The following is a 22,944-nucleotide window of genomic DNA, read 5'->3' as shown; positions in this document are numbered from 1 at the left end:
GTAAAATGCATCCCGATTGAATGCAGTGGATTCCATGCAGCATGATTGAATGCAGTGGATTCCATGCAGCCTGGTAAAATGCATCCCTATTGAATGCATTGGATTCCATGCAGCGTGATTGAATTCAGTGTATTCCAGGCAGCATGAAGTAATGGAATTCTATTGAATGAATTGACGTTTATGCAGCATGATTGAATGCCGTGGATTCCTGCAGCATGATTGAATGCAGTGGATGATTTGCAGCATGGCCCAAACATCCCGATTGAATGCAGTGGATTTTAGGCAGCATGACCCAACACATCCAGATTGAAGGCAGGGGATACCATGCAGCATGATTGAATGCAGTGGATTTTATGCACAAGGGCCAAAAGCATCCCGATTGAAGGCAGTGGATTCCATGCAGCGTCATTGACGCAGTGGATACCATGCATTGTGATTGAATGAAGTGTAATCCATGCAGCCTGGTAAAATGCATCCCGATTGAATGCAGTGGATTCCATGCAGCTTGAATGAATGCAGTGGATTCCAAGCAGCCTGGTAAAATTCACCCCGATTGAATGCAGTGGATTCCATGCAGTGTGATTGAATGCAGTGTGATCCATGCAGCATGAAGAAATGGAACCCTATTGAATGCAGTGTATTTTATGCAGCATGAATGAATGCAGTGGATTCCTGCAGCATGAATGAATGCAGTGAATTTTTTGCAGCATGGCCCAAAGCATCCCGATTTAATGGAGTGGATTTTAGGCAGCATGTCCCAAAACATCCCGATTGAATGCAGTGGATACCATGCAGCATGATTGAATGCAGTGGAGTTTATGCACCATGGCCACAAGCATCCCGATTGAATGCAGTGGATTCCATGCAGCGTCATTGAATGCAGTGGATTCCATGCATTGGGATTGAATGCAGTGTAATCCATGCAGCCTGGTAAAATGCATCCCGATTGAATGCATTGGATTCCATGCAGCATGATTGAATGCAGTGTATTCCATGCACCATGAAGAAATGGAACCCTATTGAATGCAGTGGAATTTATGCAGCATGATTGAATGCAGTGGATTTTTGCAGCATGATTGAATGCAGCGGATTTTTTGCAGCTTGGCCCAAAGCATCCGGATTTAATGCAGTGGATTTTCTGCAGCATGTCCCAAAACATCCCGATTGAATGCAGTCGATACCGTGCAGCATGATTGAATGCAGTGGATTTTATGCACCATGGCCAAAAGCATCCCGATACAATGCAGAGGATTCCATGCAGCGTCATTGAATGCAGTGGATTCCATGCATTGTGATTGAATGCAGTGTAATCCATGCAGCCTGGTAAAATGCATCCCGAATGAATGCAGTGGATTCCATGCAGCATGATTGAATGCAGTGGATTCCATGCATTGTGATTGAATGCAGTGTAATCCAGGCAGCCTGGTAAAATGCATCCCGATTGAATGCAGTCTATTCCATGTATTGTGATTGAATGCAGTTTAATCCATGCAGCGTGGTAAAATGCATCCCGATTGAATGCAGTGGATTTTATGCAGCATGATTGAATGCAGTGGATTCCATGCAGCCTGGTAAAATGCATCCCACTTAAATGCTGCGGATTCCATGCAGCATGATTGAATGAAGTGGATTCCATGCAGCATGAAGAAACGGAACCCTATTGAATGCCAGGGATTTTATGCAGCATGATTGAATGCAGTGGATTCCTTCAGCATGATTGAATGAAGTGGATTTTTTGCAGCATGGCCACAAACATCCCGATTGAATGCCATGGATTCCATGCAGAGCGGTGAAATGCATCCTGATTGAACGCAGTGTATACAATGCAGCGTGGCTAAATGGATCCCCATTCAATGCAGTGGATTCTATGAAGCGTGGCCCAATTGATCTCAACTGAATGCAGTGGATTCCATGCATCATGGCGCAATGGATCCCAATTGAATGCAGTGAAATAAATGCAGCGTGATTGAATGCAGTGTATTCCATGCAGCCTGGTAAAATGCAACTGGATTGAATGCAGTGGATTCCATGAAGCATGATTGAATGCAGTGGATTCCAAGCAGCCTGGTAAAATTCATCCTGATTGAATGCAGGGGATTTTATGCAGCATGATAGAATGCAGTGGATTCCTGCAGCATGAATGAATGCAGTGAATTTTTTGCAGCATGGCCCAAAGCATCCCGATTTAATGGAGTGGATTTTAGGCAGCATATCCGAAAACATCCCGATTGAATGCAGTGGATACCATGCAGCATGATTAAATGCAGTGGATTTTATGCACCATCGCCAAAAGCATCCCGATTGAATGCAGTGGATTCCATGCAGCGTCATTCAATGCAGTGGATTCCATGCATTGGGATTGAATGCAGTGTAATCCATGCAGCCTGGTAAAATGCATCCCGATTGAATGCAGTGGATTCCATGCAGCTTGAATGAATGCAGTGGATTCCAAGCAGCCTGGTAAAATTCATCCCGATTGAATGCAGTGGATTCCATGCAGTGTGATTGAATGCAGTGTGATCCATGCAGCATGAAGAAATGGAACCCTATTGAATGCAGTGTATTTTATGCAGCATGAATGAATGCAGTGGATTCCTGCAGCATGATTGAATGCAGTGAATTTTTTGCAGCATGGCCCAAAGCATCCCGATTTAATGGAGTGGATTTTAGGCAGCATGTCCCAAAACATCCCGATTGAATGCAGTGGATACCATGCAGCATGATTTAATGCAGTGGAGTTTATGCACCATGGCCACAAGCATCCCGATTGAATGCAGTGGATTCCATGCAGCGTCATTGAATGCAATGGATTCCATGCATTGGGATTGAATGCAGTGTAATCCATGCAGCCTGGTAAAATGCATCCCGATTGAATGCATTGGATTCCATGCAGCATGATTGAATGCAGTGTATTCCATGCACCATGAAGAAATGGAACCCTATTGAATGCAGGGGATTTTATGCAGCATGATTGAATGCAGTGGATTCCTGCAGCATGATTGAATGCATTGTATTTTTTGCAGCTTGGCCCAAAGCATCCCGATTTAATGCAGTGGATTTTCTGCAGCATGTCCCAAAACATCCCGATTGAATGCAGTCGATACCGTGCAGCATGATTGAATGCAGTGGATTTTATGCACCATGGCCAAAAGCATCCCGATACAATGCAGAGGATTCCATGCAGCGTCATTGAATGCAGTGGATTCCATGCATTGTGATTGAATGCAGTTTAATCCATGCAGCCTGGTAAAATGCATCCCGATTGAATGCAGTGGATTCCATGCAGCATGATTGAATGCAGTGGATTCCATTCATTGTGATTGAATGCAGTGTAATCCAGGCAGCCTGCTAAAATGCATCCCGATTGAATGCAGTCGATTCCATGTATTGTGATTGAATGCAGTTTAATCCATGCAGCGTGGTAAAATGCATCCCGATTGAATGCAGTGGATTTTATGCAGCATGATTGAATGCAGTGGATTCCATGCAGCCTGGTAAAATGCATCCCACTTAAATGCTGCGGATTCCATGCAGCATGATTGAATGAAGTGGATTCCATGCAGCATGAAGAAATGGAACCCTATTGAATGCCAGGGATTTTATGCAGCATGATTGAATGCAGTGGATTCCTTCAGCATGATTGAATGAAGTGGAATTTTTGCAGCATGGCCACAAACATCCCGATTGAATGCCATGGATTCCATGCAGCGCGGTGAAATGCATCCTGATTGAACGCAGTGTATACAATGCAGCGTGGCTAAATGGATCCCCATTCAATGCAGTGGATTCTATGAAGCGTGGCCCAATTGATCTCAACTGAATGCAGTGGATTCCATGCATCATGGCGCAATGGATCCCAATTGAATGCAGTGAAATCGATGCAGCGTGATTGAATGCAGTGTATTCCATGCAGCCTGGTAAAATGCAACTGGATTGAATGCAGTGGATTCCATGAAGCATGATTGAATGCAGTGGATTCCAAGCAGCCTGGTAAAATTCATCCCGATTGATTGCAGGGGATTTTATGCAGCCTGATAGAATGCAGTGGATTCCTGCAGCATGAATGAATGCAGTGAATTTTTTGCAGCATGGCCCAAAGCATCCCGATTTAATGGAGTGGATTTTAAGCAGCATATCCGAAAACATCCCGATTGAATGCAGTGGATACCATGCAGCATGATTAAATGCAGTGGATTTTATGCACAATGGCCAAAAGCATCCCGATTGAATGCAGTGGATTCCATGCAGCGTCATTCAATGCAGTGGATTCCATGCATTGGGATTGAATGCAGTGTAATCCATGCAGCCTGGTAAAATGCATCCCGATTGAATGCAGTGGATTCCATGCAGCATGATTGAATGCAGTGTATTCCATGCACCATGAAGAAATGGAACCCAATTGAATGCAGGGGATTTTATGCAGCATGATTGAATGCAGTGGATTCCTGCAGCATGATTGAATGCATTGTATTTTTTGCAGCTTGGCCCAAAGCATCCAGATTTAATGCAGTGGATTTTCTGCAGCATGTCCTAAAACATCCCGATTGAATGCAGTCGATACCGTGCAGCATGATTGAATGCAGTGGATTCCATGCAGCCTGGTAAAATGCATCCCTATTGAATGCATTGGAGTCCATGCAGCATGATTGAATTCAGTGTATTCCAGGCAGAATGAAGTAATGGTACCCTATTGAATGAAGTGTATTTTATGCAGCATGATTGAATGCACTGGATTCCTGCAGCATGAATGAATGCAGTGGATATTTTGCAGCATGGCCCCAAGCATCCCGATTGAATGCAGTGGATTCCATGCAGCGTCATGCAATGCAGAAGACTCCATGCATTGTGGCACAATGGATCCCGATTGTATTCAGTGCGGTTGACGCAGTGAGGCCCAATGCATCCCGATTGAATGCAGTGGATTATATGCAGCATGGCCAAAAGCATCCCGATTGAAGGCAGTGGATTCCATGCAGCATGATTGAATGCAGTGGAGTATTTGCAGCATGGCCCAAAGCATCCTGATTGAATGCAGTGGATTTCATGCAGCGTCATTGAATGCAGAACATTCCATTCATTGTGGGGCAATGGATCTCGTTTGTATGCAGTGGAGACCATGCAGCGAGGCCCAATGCATCCCGATTGAATGCAGTGGATTTTATGCAGCATGGCCAAAACCATGGCGATTGGATGCAGTGGATTCCTTGCTGCATGATTGAATGCAGTGTACTTTATGCAGCATGGCCAAAAGCATCCCGATTGAATGCAGTGGATTCCATGCAGCGTCATTGAATGCAGTGGATTCCATGCAGCCTGATAAAATTCATTCCAATTGAATGCAGTGGATTCCATGCAGTGTGATTTAATGCAGTGTGATCCATGCTGCATGAAGAAATTTAACCCTATTTAATGCAGTGGATTTTATGCAGCATGATTGAATGCAGTGAATTCCTTCAGCATGATTGAATGCAGTGGATTTTTGCAGCATGGCCCAAAGCATCCCGATTTAATGCAGTGGATTTTATGCAGCATGGCCAAAAGCATCCCGATTGAATGCAGTGGATACCATGCAGCATGATTGAATGCAGTGCATATTATGCACCATGGCCAAAAGCATCCCGATTGAATGCAGTGGATTCCATGCAGCGTCATTGAATGCAGTGGATTCCATGCTTGTGATTGAATGCAGTGTAATTCATGCAGCCTGGTAAAATGAATCCCGATTGAATGCAGTGGATTCCATGCAGCATAATTGAATGAGTTGGATTCCAGGCAGCATGAAGAAATGGAACCTTATTGAATGCAGGGTATTTTATGCAGCTTGATTCAATGCAGTGGATTCCTGCAGCATGATTGAATGCAGTGGATTTTTTGCAGCTTGGCCAAAAGCATCCCGATTTAATGCAGTGGATTTTCTGCAGCATGTCCCAATATTTCCCGATTGAATGCAGTGGATTTTATGCAGCATGGCCAAAAGCATCCCGATTGAATGCAGATGATTCCATGCAGCGTCATTGAATGCAGTGGATTCCATGCATTGTGATTGAATGCAGTGTAATCCATGCAACCTGGTAAAATGCATCCCGATTGAATGCAGTAGATTCCATGCAGCATGATTGAATGCAGTGGATTTTTTGCAGCTTGGCCCAATGCATCCCGATTTAATGCAGTGGATTTTATTCAGCATGTCCCAAAACATCCCGATTGAATGCAGAGGATACCGTGCAGCATGATTGAATGCAGTGGATTCCATGCAGCATGAAGAAATTGAACCCTGTGGAATGCAGTGGATTCCATGCAGTGTGATTGAATGCAGTGGATTCCTGCAGCATGATTGAATGCAGTGGATTTTTTGAAGCTTGGCCAAAAGCATCCCGATTTACTGCAGTGGATTTTTTGCAGCATGTCCGAAAACATCCCGATTGAATGCATTGGATACCGTGCAGCATGATTGAATGCATTGGGTTTTATGCAGCATGGCCAAAAGCATCCCGATTCAATGCAGATGATTCCATGCAGCGTCATTGAATGCAGTGGATTCCATGCATTGTGCTTGAATGCAGTGTAATCCATGCAGCCTGGTAAAATGCATCCCGATTGAATGCATTGGATTCCATGCAGCGTGATTGAATTCAGTGTATTCCAGGCAGCATGAAGTAATGGAATCCTATTGAATGAAGTGTCTTTTATGCAGCATGATTGAATGCCGTGGTTTCCTGCAGCATGATTGAATGCAGTGGATGTTTTGCAGCATGGCCTAAAGCATCCCCATTGAATGCAGTGGATTTTAGGCAGCATGTCCCAAAACATCCCGATTGAATGCAGTGGATACCATGCAGCAAGATTGAATGCAGTGGATTTTATGCACCATGGCCAAAAGCATCCCGATTGAAGGCAGTGTATTCCATGCAGCGTCATTGACGCAGTGGATACCATGCATTGTAATTGAATGCAGTGTAATCCATGCAGCCTGGTAAAATGCATCCCGATTGAATGCAGTGGATTCCATGCAGCATGATTGAATGCATTGGATTCCATGCGGCATGCGTGAATGCAGTGGATTCCATGCAGCCTGGTAAAATGCATCCCAATTGAATGCAGTGGATTCCATGCAGCGTGATTTAATGCAGTGTATTCCAGGCAGCATGAAGAAAGGTAACCCTATTAAATGCAGTGGATACCTACAGCATGATTAAATGCAGTGGATTATTTGCAGCATGGCCCAAAGCATCCCGATTGAATGCATTGGATTCCTGTAGCATAATTGAATGCAGTGGATTTTTTGCAGCATGGCCCAAAGCATCCCGATTGAATGCAGTGGATTCCATGCAGCGTCATTGAATGCAGAACATTTCATACATTGTGGTGCTATGGATCTCGTTTGTATGCAGTGGAGACCATGCAGCCAGACCCAATGCATCCCGATTGAATGCAGTGGATTTTAGGAAGCATGGCCCAAAATATGCCGATATGATGCAATGGATTCCATGCAGCATGATTGAATGCAGTGTATTTTATGCAGCATGGCCAAAATCATCCCGATTGAATGCAGTGGATTCCATGCAGCGTCATTGAATGCAGTGGATTCCATGCTTGTGATTGAATGCAGTGTAATGCATGCAGCCTGGTAAAATGAATCCCGATTGAATGCAGTAGATTCCATGCAGCATGATTGAATGCAGTGGATTTTTTGCAGCTTGGCCCAATGCATCCCGATTTAATGCAGTGGATTTTATTCAGCATGTCCCAAAACATCCCGATTCAATGCAGTGGATACTGTGCAGCATGACTGATGCAGTGGATTTTATGCAGCATGGCCAAAAGCATCCCGATTCAATGCAGAGGATTCCATGCAGCGTCATTGAATGAAGTGGATTCCATGCATTGTGCTTGAATGCAGTTTAATCCATGCAGCCTGGTAAAATGCATCCCGATTGAATGCAGTGGATTCCATGCAGCATGATTGAATGCAGTCGATTCCATGCAGACTGGTAAAATGCATCCCTATTGAATGCATTGGATTCCATGCAGCATGATTGAATTCAGTGTATTCCAGGGAGCATGAAGTAATGGAACCCTATTGAATGAATTGTATTTTATACACCATGATTGAATGCACTGAATTCCTGCAGCATGAATGAATGCAGTGGATTTTTTGCAGCATGTCCCCAAGCATCCCGATTGAATGCCGTGGATTCCATGCAGCCTGGTAAAATGCATCCCAATTAAATGCTGTGGATTCCATGCAGCATGATTGAATGAAGTCGATTCCATGCAGCATGAAGAAATGGAACCCTATTGAATGCAGGGGATTTTATGCAGCATGATTGAATGCAGTGGTTTCCTTCAGCATGATTGAATGCAGTGGATTTTTTGCAGCATGTCCCAAAGCATCTCTGATTTAATGCAGTGGATTCCATGCAGCGTCATTGAATGCTGAGAATTCCATTCATTGTGGCGAAATGGATCACGATTGTGTGCAGTGGAGTCCATGCAGCGAGGCCAAATGCATCTCGATGGAATGCAGTGGATTTTATGCAGCATGGCCCCATGCAACCCGATTGAATGCCGTGGATTCTATGCAGCGTGGTGAAATGCATCCTGATTGAACGCAGTGTATACCATTCAGTGTGGCTAATTGGATCCCTATTGAATGCAGTGGATTCTATGCATCGTTGCCCAATTGATCTCAATTGAATGCAGTGGATTCAATGCAGTGTGGTGCAATGGATACTGATTGAATGCAGGGAATTCAATGCAGCATGGTAAAATTAATCCCGATTGAATGCAGAGGATTCCATGCAGTGTGATTTAATGCAGTGTGATCCATGCAGCATGAAGAAATGGAACCATATTGAATGCAGTGGATTTTATGCAGCATGATTGAATGCAGTGGATTTTTTGCAGAATGGCCCAAAGCATCCTGATTTAATGCAGTGAATTTTCTGCAGCATGTCCCAAAACATCCCGACTGAATGCAGTGGATACGGTGCAGCATGATTGAATGCATTGGATTTTATGCAGCATGACCCACAATATCCCGATTGGATGCACTGGATTCCATGCAGCATGATTGAATGCAGTGGATCTTATGCAGCATGGCCAAAAGCATCCCGATAGAATGCAGTGGATTCCATGTGGCGTCATTGAATGCAGTGGATTCCATGCATTGTGATTGAATGCAGTGTAATCCATGCAGCGTGGTAAAATGCATCCCGATTGAATGCAGTCGATTCCATGCAGCCTGATTGAATGTAGTGGATTCCATGCAGCCTGATAAAATTCATTCCATTTGAATGCAGTGGATTCCATGCAGTGTGATTTAATGCAGTGTGATCCATGCAGCCTGGTAAAATGAATCCCGATTGAATGCAGTGGATTCCATGCAGCATAATTGAATGAGGTGGATTCCAGGCAGCATGAAGAAATGGAACCTTATTGAATGCAGGGTATTTTATGCAGCATGATTAAATGCAGTGGATTCCTGCAGCATGATTGAATGCAGTGGATTTTTTGCAGCTTGGCCCAAAGCATCCCGATTTAATGCAGTGGATTTTCTGCAGCATGTCCCAATACATCCCGATTGAATGCAGTGGATTTTATGCAGCATGGCCAAAAGCATCCCGATTGAATGCAGATGATTCCATGCAGCGTCATTGAATGCAGTTGATTCTATGCATTGCATTGAATGCAGTGGATTCCACGCATCCTGGTAAAATGCATCCCGATTGAATGCAGTAGATTCCATGCAGCATGATTGAATGCAGTGGATTTTTTGCAGCTTGTCCCAAAACATCTCGATTTAATGCAGTGGATTCCATGCAGCGTCATTGAATGCAGAGATTTCCATTCATTGTGGCGTAATGGATCACGATTGTGTGCAGTGGAGGCCATCCAGCGAGGCCAAATGCAACTCGATTGAATGCAGTGGATTTTATGCAGCATGGCCCAAAGCATCCCGATTGAATGCCGTGGATTCCATGCAGTGTGATTGAATACAGTGGAGGCCATGCAGCGTGGTGAAATGCATCCTGATTGAACGCTGTGTATACCATTCAGCGTGGCTAAATGGATCCCCATTGAATGCAGTGGATTCGATGCAGCGTGGCCCAATTGATCTCAATTGAATGCAGTGGATTCAATGCAGTGTGGTGCAATGGAATCTGATTGAATGCAGTGGATTCCATGCATCGTGGCCCAATGGATCCCAATTGAATGCAGTGATATCAATGCAGCGTGATTGAATGCAGTGTATTCCATGCAGCCTGGTAAAATGCATCCCGATTGAATGCAGTGGATTCCATGCAGCCTGATTGAATGCAGTGGATTCCATGCAGCCTGGTAAAATTCATCCCAATTGAATGCAGTGGGTTCCATGCAGCTTGATTGAATGCAGTGTATTCCAAGCAGCATGAAGAAATGGAACCCTATTGAATGCAGTGGATTTTATGCAGCATGATTGAATGCCGTGGTTTCATGCACCATGATTGAATGCAGTGGATTTTTGCAGCATTGCCCAAAGCATCCCGATATAATGCAGTGGATTTTCTGCAGCATGTCCCAAAACATCCCGATTGAATGAGGTGGATTACATGCAGCATGATTGAATGAAGTGGATTTTATGCAGCATGGCCAAAGGCATCCCGATTGAATGCAGTGGATTCCATGCAGCGTCAGTGAATGCAGAAGACTCCCTGCATTGTGGCACAATGGATCCCATATGTATTTAGTGGAGTCAACGCAGTGAGGCCCAGTGCATCCTGATTGAACGCAGTGGATTCCATGCATCGTCATTGAATGCAGTGGAATCCATGCATTGTGATTGAATGCAGTGTAATCCATGCAACCTGGTAAAATGCATCCCGATTGAATGCAGTAGATTCCATGCAGCATGATTGAATGCAGTGGATTTTTTGCAGCTTGGCCCAATGCATCCCGATTTAATGCAGTGGATTTTATTCAGCATGTCCCAAAACATCCCGATTGAATGCAGTGGATACCGTGCAGCATGATTGAATGCAGTGGATTCCATGCAGCATGCAGAAATTGAACCCTGTGGAATGCAGTGGATTCCATGCAGTGTGATTGAATGCAGTGGATTCCTGCAGCATGATTGAATGCAGTGGATTTTTTGAAGCTTGGCCAAAAGCATCCCGATTTACTGCAGTGGATTTTTTGCAGCATGTCCGAAAACATCCCGATTGAATGCATTGGATACCGTGCAGCATGATTGAATGCATTGGGTTTTATGCAGCATGGCCAAAAGCATCCCGATTCAATGCAGATGATTCCATGCAGCGTCATTGAATGCAGTGGATTCCATGCATTGTGCTTGAATGCAGTGTAATACATGCAGCCTGGTAACATGCATCCCGATTGAATGCAGTGGATTCCATGCAGCCTGATTGAATGCAGTGGATTCCATGCAGCCTGGTAAAATGCATCCCTATTGAATGCAATGGATTCCATGCAGCATGATTTAATGCAGTGCATTCCAGGCAGCATGAAGAAATGGAACCCTATTGAAGGCAGGGAATTTAATGCAGCATGATTGAATGCAGTGGATACCTGCAGCATGATTGAATGCTATGGATTATTAGCAGCAAGGCCCAAAGTATTCCGAATGAATGCAGTGGATACCTGCAGCAGGATTGAATGCAGTGGATTTTTTGCAGCATGGCCCAAATCATCCCGATTTAATGCAAGGGATTTTCTGCAGCATGTCCCAAAACATCCCGATTGAATCAGGTGGATTAGATGCAGCATGATTGAATGCAGTGGATTTTATGCAGCATGGCCAAAAGCATCCCGATTGAATGCAGTGGATTCCATGCAGCGTCATTGAATGCAGAAGACTCCCTGCATTGTGGCACAATGGATCCCGTATGTATTCAGTTGAGTTCACGCAGTGAGGCCCAATGCATCCCGATTGAATGCAGTGGGTTTTATGCAGCATTGCCAAAATTATCCCGATTGAGTGCAGTGGATTCCATGCAGCGTCATTGAATGCAGTGGATTCCATGCATTGTGATTGAATGCAGTGTAATTCATGCAGTGTGGTAAAATGCATCCCGATTGAATGCAGTGGATTCCATGCAGCATGATTGAATGCAGTGGATTCCATGCAGCCTGGTAAAATGCACCTCAATTAAATGATGTGGATTCCATGCATCCTGATTGAATGCAGTGTATTCCATGCAGCATGAAGAAATGGAACACTATTGAATGCAGGCTATTTTATGCAGCATGATTGAATGCTGTGGATTCCTGCAGCATGATTGAATGCAGTGGATTTTTTGCAACATGTCCCAAAGCATCTCTGATTTAATGCAGTGGATTCCATGCAGCGTCATTGAATGCTGAGAATTCCATTCATTGTGGCGAAATGGATCACGATTGTGTGCAGTGGAGTCCATGCAGCGAGGCCAAATGCATCTCGATGGAATGCAGTGGATTTTATGCAGCATGGCCCCATGCAACCCGATTGAATGCCGTGGATTCCATGCAGCGTGGTGAAATGCATCCTGATTGAACGCAGTGTATACCATTCAGTGTGGCTAATTGGATCCCAATTGAATGCAGTGGATTCTATGCATCGTTGCCCAATTGATCTCAATTGAATGCAGTGGATTCAATGCAGTGTGGTGCAATGGATACTGATTGAATGCAGTGGATTCAATGCAGCCTGGTAAAATTAATCCCGATTGAATGCAGAGGATTCCATGCAGTGTGATTTAATGCAGTGTGATCCATGCAGCATGAAGAAATGGAACCATATTGAATGCAGTGGATTTTATGCAGCATGATTGAATGCAGTGGATTTTTTGCAGAATGGCCCAAAGCATCCTGATTTAATGCAGTGAATTTTCTGCAGCATAACCCAAAACATCCCGACTGAATGCAGTGGATACGGTGCAGCATGATTGAATGCATTGGATTTTATGCAGCATGACCCACAATATCCCGATTGGATGCACTGGATTCCATGCAGCATGATTGAATGCAGTGGATTTTATGCAGCATGGCCAAAAACATCCCGATAGAATGCAGTGGATTCCATGCAGCGTCATTGAATGCAGTGGATTCCATGCATTGTGATTGAATGCAGTGTAATGCATGCAGCGTGGTAAAATGCATCCCGATTGAATGCAGTTGATTCCATGCAGCGTGAATGAATGCAGTGGATTCCATGCAGACGGGTAAAAAGCATCCCGATTTAATGCAGTGGATTCCATGCAGCGTGATTGAATGCAGTGGATTCCATGCAGCCAGGTAAAATGCATCCCGATTGAATGCAGTGAATTTCATGCAGCATGATTGAATGCAGTTGATTCCATGCAGCATGAAGTAATGCAACTCTATTGAATGCAGGGGATTTTATGCAGCATGATTGAATGCAGTGGATTCTTGCAGAATTAATGAATGCAGTGGATTTTTTGCAGCATGTCCCAAAGCATCTCGATTTAATGCAGTGGATTCCATGCAGCGTCATTGAATGCAGAGATTTCCATTCATTGTGGCGAAATGGATCACGATTGTGTGCAGTTGAGGCCATGCAGCGAGGCCAAATGCATCTCGATGGAATGCAGTGGATTTTATGCAGCATGGCCCAAAGCATCCCGATTGAATGCCGTGGATTCCATGCAGTGTGATTGAATACAGTGGAGGCCATGCAGCGTGGTGAAATGCATCCTGATTGAACGCAGTGTATACCATTCTGCGTGGCTAAATGGATCCCCATTGAATGCAGTGGATTCGATGCAGCGTGGCCCAATTGATCTCAATTGAATGCAGTGGATTCAATGCAGTGTGGTGCAATGGATCCTGATTGAATGCAGTGGATTCCATGCATCGTGGCCCAATGGATCCCAATTGAATGCAGTGATATCTATGCAGCGTGATTGAATGCAGTGTATTCCATGCAGCCTGGTAAAATGCATCCCGATTGAATGCAGTGGATTCCATGCAGCCTGATTGAATGCAGTGGATTCCATGCAGCCTGGTAAAATTCATCCCAATTGAATGCAGTGGGTTCCATGCAGCTTGATTGAATGCAGTGTATTCCAAGCAGCATGAAGAAATGGAACCCTATTGAATGCAGTGGATTTTATGCAGCATGATTGAATGCCGTGGTTTCATGCAGCATGATTGAATGCAGTGGATTTTTGCAGCATTGCCCAAAGCATCCCTATATAATGCAGTGGATTTTCTGCAGCATGTCCGAAAACATCCCGATTGAATGAGGTGGATTACATGCAGCATGATTGAATGAAGTGGATTTTATGCAGCATGGCCAAAAGCATCCCGATTGAATGCAGTGGATTCCATGCAGCGTCAGTGAATGCAGAAGACTCCCTGCATTGTGGCACAATGGATCCCATATGTATTTAGTGGAGTCAACACAGTGAGGCCCAGTGCATCCCGATTGAACGCAGTGGATTCCATGCAGCGTCATTGAATGCAGTGGATTCCATGCATTGTGATTGAATGCAGTGTAATCCATGCAACCTGGTAAAATGCATCCCGATTGAATGCAGTGTATTCCATATATTGTGAATGAATGCAGTGTAATACATGCAGCGTGGTAAAATGCATCCTGAATGAATGCAGTGGATTCCATGCAGCATGATTGAATGCAGTATATTCCATGCAGCCTGGTAAAATCCATCTCAATTAAATGCTGTGGATTCCATGCAGCTTGATTGAATGCAGTGTATTCCATGCAGCATGAAGAAATGGAACCCTATTGAATGCAGGGAATTTTATGCAGCATGATTGAATGCAGTGGATTCCTGCAGAATTATTGAATGCAGTGGATTTTTTGCAGCATGTCCCAAAGCATCTCTATTTTATGCAGTGGATTCCATGCAGCGTCATTGAATGCAGAGTATTCCATTCATTGTGGCGAAATGTATCAGGATTGTGTGCTGTGGAGTCAATGCAGCGAGGCCAAATGCATCTCGATTGAATGCAGGGGAATTTATGCAGCATGGCCAAAAGCATCCCGATTGAAGGCAGTGGATTCCATGCAGCATGATTGAATGCAGTGGATTATTTGCAGCATGGCCCAAAGCATCCCGATTGAATGCAGTGGATTCCATGCAGCGTCATTGAATGCAGTGGATTCCATGCATTGTGATTGAATGCAGTGTAATACATGCAGCCTGGTAAAATGCATCCCGATTGAATGCAGTGGATTCCATGCAGAATGATTGAATGCAGTGGATTCCTGCAGCATGATTGAATGCAGTGTATTTTTTGAAGCTTGGCCCAAAGCATCCCGATTTACTGCAGTGGATATTCTGCAGCATGTCCCAAAACATCCCGATTGAATGCAGTGGATACCGTGCAGCATGTTTGAATGCAGTGGATTTTATGCAGCATGGCCAAAAACATCCTGATTGAATGCAGTGGATTCCATGCAGCCTCATTGAATGCAGTGGATTCCATGCATTGTGATTGAATGCAGTGAAATCCATGCAGCCTGGTAAAATGCATCCCGATTGAATGCAGTGGATTCCATGCAGCATGATTGAATGCAGTGGATTCCATGCAGCCTGGTAAAATGCATCCCTATTGAATGCATTGGATTCCATGCAGCGTGATTGAATTCAGTGTATTCCAGACAGCATGAAGTAATGGAACCCTATTGAATGCAGTTGATTTTATGCAGCATGATTGATTGCAGTGGATTCCTGCGGCATGAATGAATGCAGTGGATTTTTTGCAGCATGGCACAAAGCATTACGATTTAATGCAGTGGATTCCATGCAGCGTCATTGAATATAGAGGACTCCATGTATTGTGCCAAAATGGATCCCGATTGTACTCAGTGCAGTTGACGCAGTGAGGCCCAATGCATCCCGATTGAATGCAGTTGATTTAATGCAGCAGGGCCAAAAGCATCCCGATTGAAGGCAGTGGATTCCATGCAATGTCATTGAATGCAGTGTAATACATGCAGCCTGGTAACATGCATCCGGATTGAATGCAGTGGATTCCATGAAGCATGCTTGAATGCAGTGGATTCCATGCAGCCTGGTAAAATGCATCCCAATTGAATGCAATGGATTCCATGCAGCATGATTTAATGCAGTGCATTCCAGGCAGCATGAAGAAATGGAACCCTATTGAAGGCAGGGAATTTAATGCAGCATGATTGAATGCAGTGGATACCTGCAGCATGATTGAATGCTATGGATTATTAGCAGCAAGGCCCAAAGTATTCCGAATGAATGCAGTGGATACCTGCAGCAGGATTGAATGCAGTGGATTTTTTGCAGCATGGCCCAAATCATCCCGATTTAATGCAAGGGATTTTCTGCAGCATGTCCCAAAACATCCCGATTGAATCAGGTGGATTAGATGCAGCATGATTGAATGCAGTGGATTTTATGCAGCATGGCCAAAAGCATCCCGATTGAATGCAGTGGATTCCATGCAGCGTCATTGAATGCAGAAGACTCCCTGCATTGTGGCACAATGGATCCCGTATGTATTCAGTTGAGTTCACGCAGTGAGGCCCAATGCATCCCGATTGAATGCAGTGGGTTTTATGCAGCATTGCCAAAAGTATCCCGATTGAGTGCAGTGGATTCCATGCAGCGTCATTGAATGCAGTGGATTCCATGCATTGTGATTGAATGCAGTGTAATTCATGCAGTGTGGTAAAATGCATCCCGATTGAATGCAGTGGATTCCATGCAGCATGATTGAATGCAGTGGATTCCATGCAGCCTGGTAAAATGCACCTCAATTAAATGATGTGGATTCCATGCATCCTGATTGAATGCAGTGTATTCCATGCAGCATGAAGAAATGGAACACTATTGAATGCAGGCTATTTTATGCAGCATGATTGAATGCTGTGGATTCCTGCAGCATGATTGAATGCAGTGGATTTTTTGCAACATGTCCCAAAGCATCTCTGATTTAATGCAGTGGATTCCATGCAGCGTCATTGAATGCTGAGTATTCCATTCATTGTGGCGAAATGGATCACGATTGTGTGCAGTGGAGTCCATGCAGCGAGGCCAAATGCATCTCGATGGAATGCAGTGGATTTTATGCAGCATGGCCCCATGCAACCCGATTGAATGCCGTGGATTCCATGCAGCGTGGTGAAATGCATCCTGATTGAACGCAGTGTATACCATTCAGTGTGGCTAATTGGATCCCTATTGAATGCAGTGGATTCTATGCATCGTTGCCCAATTGATCTCAATTGAATGCAGTGGATTCAATGCAGTGTGGTGCAATGGATACTGATTGAATGCAGTGGAATCAATGCAGCCTGGTAAAATTAATCCCGATTGAATGCAGAGGATTCCATGCAGTGTGATTTAATGCAGTGTGATCCATGCAGCATGAAGAAATGGAACCATATTGAATGCAGTGGATTTTATGCAGCATGATTGAATGCAGTGGATTTTTTGCAGAATGGCCCAAAGCATCCTGATTTAATGCAGTGAATTTTCTGCAGCATAACCCAAAACATCCCGACTGAATGCAGTGGATACGGTGCAGCATGATTGAATGCATTGGATTTTATGCAGCATGACCCACAATATCCCGATTGGATGCACTGGATTCCATGCAGCATGATTGAATGCAGTGGATTTTATGCAGCATGGCCAAAAGCATCCCGATAGAATGCAGTGGATTCCATGCAGCGTCATTGAATGCAGTGGATTCCATGCATTGTGATTGAATGCAGTGTAATGCATGCAGCGTGGTAAAATGCATCCCGATTGAATGCAGTGGATTCCATGCAGCGTGAATGAATGCAGTGGATTCCATGCAGACGGGTAAAAAGCATCCCGATTTAATGCAGTGGATTCCATGCAGCGTGATTGAATGCAGTGGATTCCATGCAGCCAGGTAAAATGCATCCCGATTGAATGCAGTGAATTTCATGCAGCATGATTGAATGCAGTTGATTCCATGCAGCATGAAGTAATGCAACTCTATTGAATGCAGGGGATTTTATGCAGCATGATTGAATGCAGTGGATTCTTGCAGAATTAATGAATGCAGTGGATTTTTTGCAGCATGTCCCAAAGCATCTCGATTTAATGCAGTGGATTCCATGCAGCGTCATTGAATGCAGAGATTTCCATTCATTGTGGCGAAATGGATCACGATTGTGTGCAGTGGAGGCCATGCAGCGAGGCCAAATGCATCTCGATGGAATGCAGTGGATTTTATGCAGCATGGCCCAAAGCATCCCGATTGAATGCCGTGGATTCCATGCAGTGTGATTGAATACAGTGGAGGCCATGCAGCGTGGTGAAATGCATCCTGATTGAACGCAGTGTATACCATTCTGCGTGGCTAAATGGATCCCCATTGAATGCAGTGGATTCGATGCAGCGTGGCCCAATTGATCTCAATTGAATGCAGTGGATTCAATGCAGTGTGGTGCAATGGATCCTGATTGAATGCAGTGGATTCCATGCATCGTGGCCCAATGGATCCCAATTGAATGCAGTGATATCTATGCAGCGTGATTGAATGCAGTGTATTCCATGCAGCCTGGTAAAATGCATCCCGATTGAATGCAGTGGATTCCATGCAGCCTGATTGAATGCAGTGGATTCCATGCAGCCTGGTAAAATTCATCCCAATTGAATGCAGTGGGTTCCATGCAGCTTGATTGAATGCAGTGTATTCCAAGCAGCATGAAGAAATGGAACCCTATTGAATGCAGTGGATTTTATGCTGCATGATTGAATGCCGTGGTTTCATGCAGCATGATTGAATGCAGTGGATTTTTGCAGCATTGCCCAAAGCATCCCTATATAATGCAGTGGATTTTCTGCAGCATGTCCCAAAACATCCCGATTGAATGAGGTGGATTACATGCAGCATGATTGAATGAAGTGGATTTTATGCAGCATGGCCAAAAGCATCCCGATTGAATGCAGTGGATTCCATGCAGCGTCAGTGAATGCAGAAGACTCCCTGCATTGTGGCACAATGGATCCCATATGTATTTAGTGGAGTCAACACAGTGAGGCCCAGTGCATCCCGATTGAACGCAGTGGATTCCATGCAGCGTCATTGAATGCAGTGGATTCCATGCATTGTGATTGAATGCAGTGTAATCCATGCAACCTGGTAAAATGCATCCCGATTGAATGCAGTGTATTCCATATATTGTGAATGAATGCAGTGTAATACATGCAGCGTGGTAAAATGCATCCTGAATGAATGCAGTGGATTCCATGCAGCATGATTGAATGCAGTATATTCCATGCAGCCTGGTAAAATCCATCTCAATTAAATGCTGTGGATTCCATGCAGCTTGATTGAATGCAGTGTATTCCATGCAGCATGAAGAAATGGAACCCTATTGAATGCAGGGAATTTTATGCAGCATGATTGAATGCAGTGGATTCCTGCAGAATTATTGAATGCAGTGGATTTTTTGCAGCATGTCCCAAAGCATCTCTATTTTATGCAGTGGATTCCATGCAGCGTCATTGAATGCAGAGTATTCCATTCATTGTGGCGAAATGTATCAGGATTGTGTGCTGTGGAGTCAATGCAGCGAGGCCAAATGCATCTCGATTGAATGCAGGGGAATTTATGCAGCATGGCCAAAAGCATCCCGATTGAAGGCAGTGGATTCCATGCAGCATGATTGAATGCAGTGGATTATTTGCAGCATGGCCCAAAGCATCCCGATTGAATGCAGTGGATTCCATGCAGCGTCATTGAATGCAGTGGATTCCATGCATTGTGATTGAATGCAGTGTAATCCATGCAGCCTGGTAAAATGCATCCCGATTGAATGCAGTGGATTCCATGCAGAATGATTGAATGCAGTGGATTCCTGCAGCATGATTGAATGCAGTGTATTTTTTGAAGCTTGGCCCAAAGCATCCCGATTTACTGCAGTGGATATTCTGCAGCATGTCCCAAAACATCCCGATTGAATGCAGTGGATACTGTGCAGCATGTTTGAATGCAGTGGATTTTATGCAGCATGGCCAAAAGCATCCTGATTGAATGCAGTGGATTCCATGCAGCCTCATTGAATGCAGTGGATTCCATGCATTGTGATTGAATGCAGTGAAATCCATGCAGCCTGGTAAAATGCATCCCGATTGAATGCAGTGGATTCCATGCAGCCTGATTGAATGCAGTGGATTCCATGCAGCCTGGTAAAATGCATCCCTATTGAATGCATTGGATTCCATGCAGCGTGATTGAATTCAGTGTATTCCAGACAGCATGAAGTAATGGAACCCTATTGAATGCAGTTGATTTTATGCAGCATGATTGATTGCAGTGGATTCCTGCGGCATGAATGAATGCAGTGGATTTTTTGCAGCATGGCACAAAGCATTACGATTTAATGCAGTGGATTCCATGCAGCGTCATTGAATATAGAGGACTCCATGTATTGTGCCAAAATGGATCCCGATTGTACTCAGTGCAGTTGACGCAGTGAGGCCCAATGCATCCCGATTGAATGCAGTTGATTTAATGCAGCAGGGCCAAAAGCATCCCGATTGAAGGCAGTGGATTCCATGCAATGTCATTGAATGCAGTGTAATACATGCAGCCTGGTAACATGCATCCGGATTGAATGCAGTGGATTCCATGAAGCATGCTTGAATGCAGTGGATTCCATGCAGCCTGGTAAAATGCATCCCAATTGAATGCAATGGATTCCATGCAGCGTGATTTAATGCAGTGCATTCCAGGCAGCATGAAGAAATGGAACCCTATTGAATGCAGGGAATTTAATGCAGCATGATTGAATGCAGTGGATACCTGCAGCATGATTGAATGCTATGGATTATTAGCAGCAAGGCCCAAAGTATTCCGAATGAATGCAGTGGATACCTGCAGCAGGATTGAATGCAGTGGATTTTTTGCAGCATGGCCCAAATCATCCCGATTTAATGCAAGGGATTTTCTGCAGCATGTCCCAAAACATCCCGATTGAATCAGGTGGATTAGATGCAGCATGATTGAATGCAGTGGATTTTATGCAGCATGGCCAAAAGCATCCCGATTGAATGCAGTGGATTCCATGCAGCGTCATTGAATGCAGAAGACTCCCTGCATTGTGGCACAATGGATCCCGTATGTATTCAGTTGAGTTCACGCAGTGAGGCCCAATGCATCCCGATTGAATGCAGTGGGTTTTATGCAGCATTGCCAAAATTATCCCGATTGAGTGCAGTGGATTCCATGCAGCGTCATTGAATGCAGTGGATTCCATGCATTGTGATTGAATGCAGTGTAATTCATGCAGTGTGGTAAAATGCATCCCGATTGAATGCAGTGGATTCCATGCAGCATGATTGAATGCAGTGGATTCCATGCAGCCTGGTAAAATGCACCTCAATTAAATGATGTGGATTCCATGCATCCTGATTGAATGCAGTGTATTCCATGCAGCATGAAGAAATGGAACACTATTGAATGCAGGCTATTTTATGCAGCATGATTGAATGCTGTGGATTCCTGCAGCATGATTGAATGCAGTGGATTTTTTGCAACATGTCCCAAAGCATCTCTGATTTAATGCAGTGGATTCCATGCAGCGTCATTGAATGCTGAGAATTCCATTCATTGTGGCGAAATGGATCACGATTGTGTGCAGTGGAGTCCATGCAGCGAGGCCAAATGCATCTCGATGGAATGCAGTGGATTTTATGCAGCATGGCCCCATGCAACCCGATTGAATGCCGTGGATTCCATGCAGCGTGGTGAAATGCATCCTGATTGAACGCAGTGTATACCATTCAGTGTGGCTAATTGGATGCCTATTGAATGCAGTGGATTCTATGCATCGTTGCCCAATTGATCTCAATTGAATGCAGTGGATTCAATGCAGTGTGGTGCAATGGATACTGATTGAATGCAGTGGATTCAATGCAGCCTGGTAAAATTAATCCCGATTGAATGCAGAGGATTCCATGCAGTGTGATTTAATGCAGTGTGATCCATGCAGCATGAAGAAATGGAACCATATTGAATGCAGTGGATTTTATGCAGCATGATTGAATGCAGTGGATTTTTTGCAGAATGGCCCAAAGCATCCTGATTTAATGCAGTGAATTTTCTGCAGCATGTCCCAAAACATCCCGACTGAATGCAGTGGATACGGTGCAGCATGATGGAATGCATTGGATTTTATGCAGCATGACCCACAATATCCCGATTGGATGCACTGGATTCCATGCAGCATGATTGAATGCAGTGGATTTTATGCAGCGTGGCCAAAAGCATCCCGATAGAATGCAGTGGATTCCATGCAGCGTCATTGAATGCAGTGGATTCCATGCATTGTGATTGAATGCAGTGTAATGCATGCAGCCTGGTAAAATGCATCCCGATTGAATGCAGTGGATTCCATGCAGCATGATTGAATGCAGTGGATTCCATGCAGCCTGGTAAAATGCATCCCTATTGAATGCATTGGATTCCATGCAGCGTGATTGAATTCAGTGTATTCCAGACAACATGAAGTAATGGAACCCTATTGAATGCAGTTGATTTTATGCAGCATGATTGATTGCAGTGGATTCCTGCGGCATGAATGAATGCAGTGGATTTTTTGCAGCATGGCACAAAGCATTACGATTTAATGCAGTGGATTCCATGCAGCGTCATTGAATATAGAGGACTCCATGTATTGTGCCAAAATGGATCCCGATTGTACTCAGTGCAGTTGACGCAGTGAGGCCCAATGCATCCCGATTGAATGCAGTTGATTTAATGCAGCAGGGCCAAAAGCATCCCGATTGAAGGCAGTGGATTCCATGCAATGTCATTGAATGCAGTGTAATACATGCAGCCTGGTAACATGCATCCGGATTGAATGCAGTGGATTCCATGAAGCATGCTTGAATGCAGTGGATTCCATGCAGCCTGGTAAAATGCATCCCAATTGAATGCAATGGATTCCATGCAGCATGATTT

The sequence above is a fragment of the Sus scrofa genome, chromosome 14 (genome assembly GCF_054392235.1).
Source record: "Sus scrofa isolate SSC_HxYL_T2T_F1_AM1 chromosome 14, Sscrofa_HxYL_maternal_Yorkshire_Landrace_v2.0, whole genome shotgun sequence".
Lineage (NCBI taxonomy): Eukaryota > Metazoa > Chordata > Mammalia > Artiodactyla > Suidae > Sus > Sus scrofa.
Note: the sequence above shows the minus strand (reverse complement) of the source record.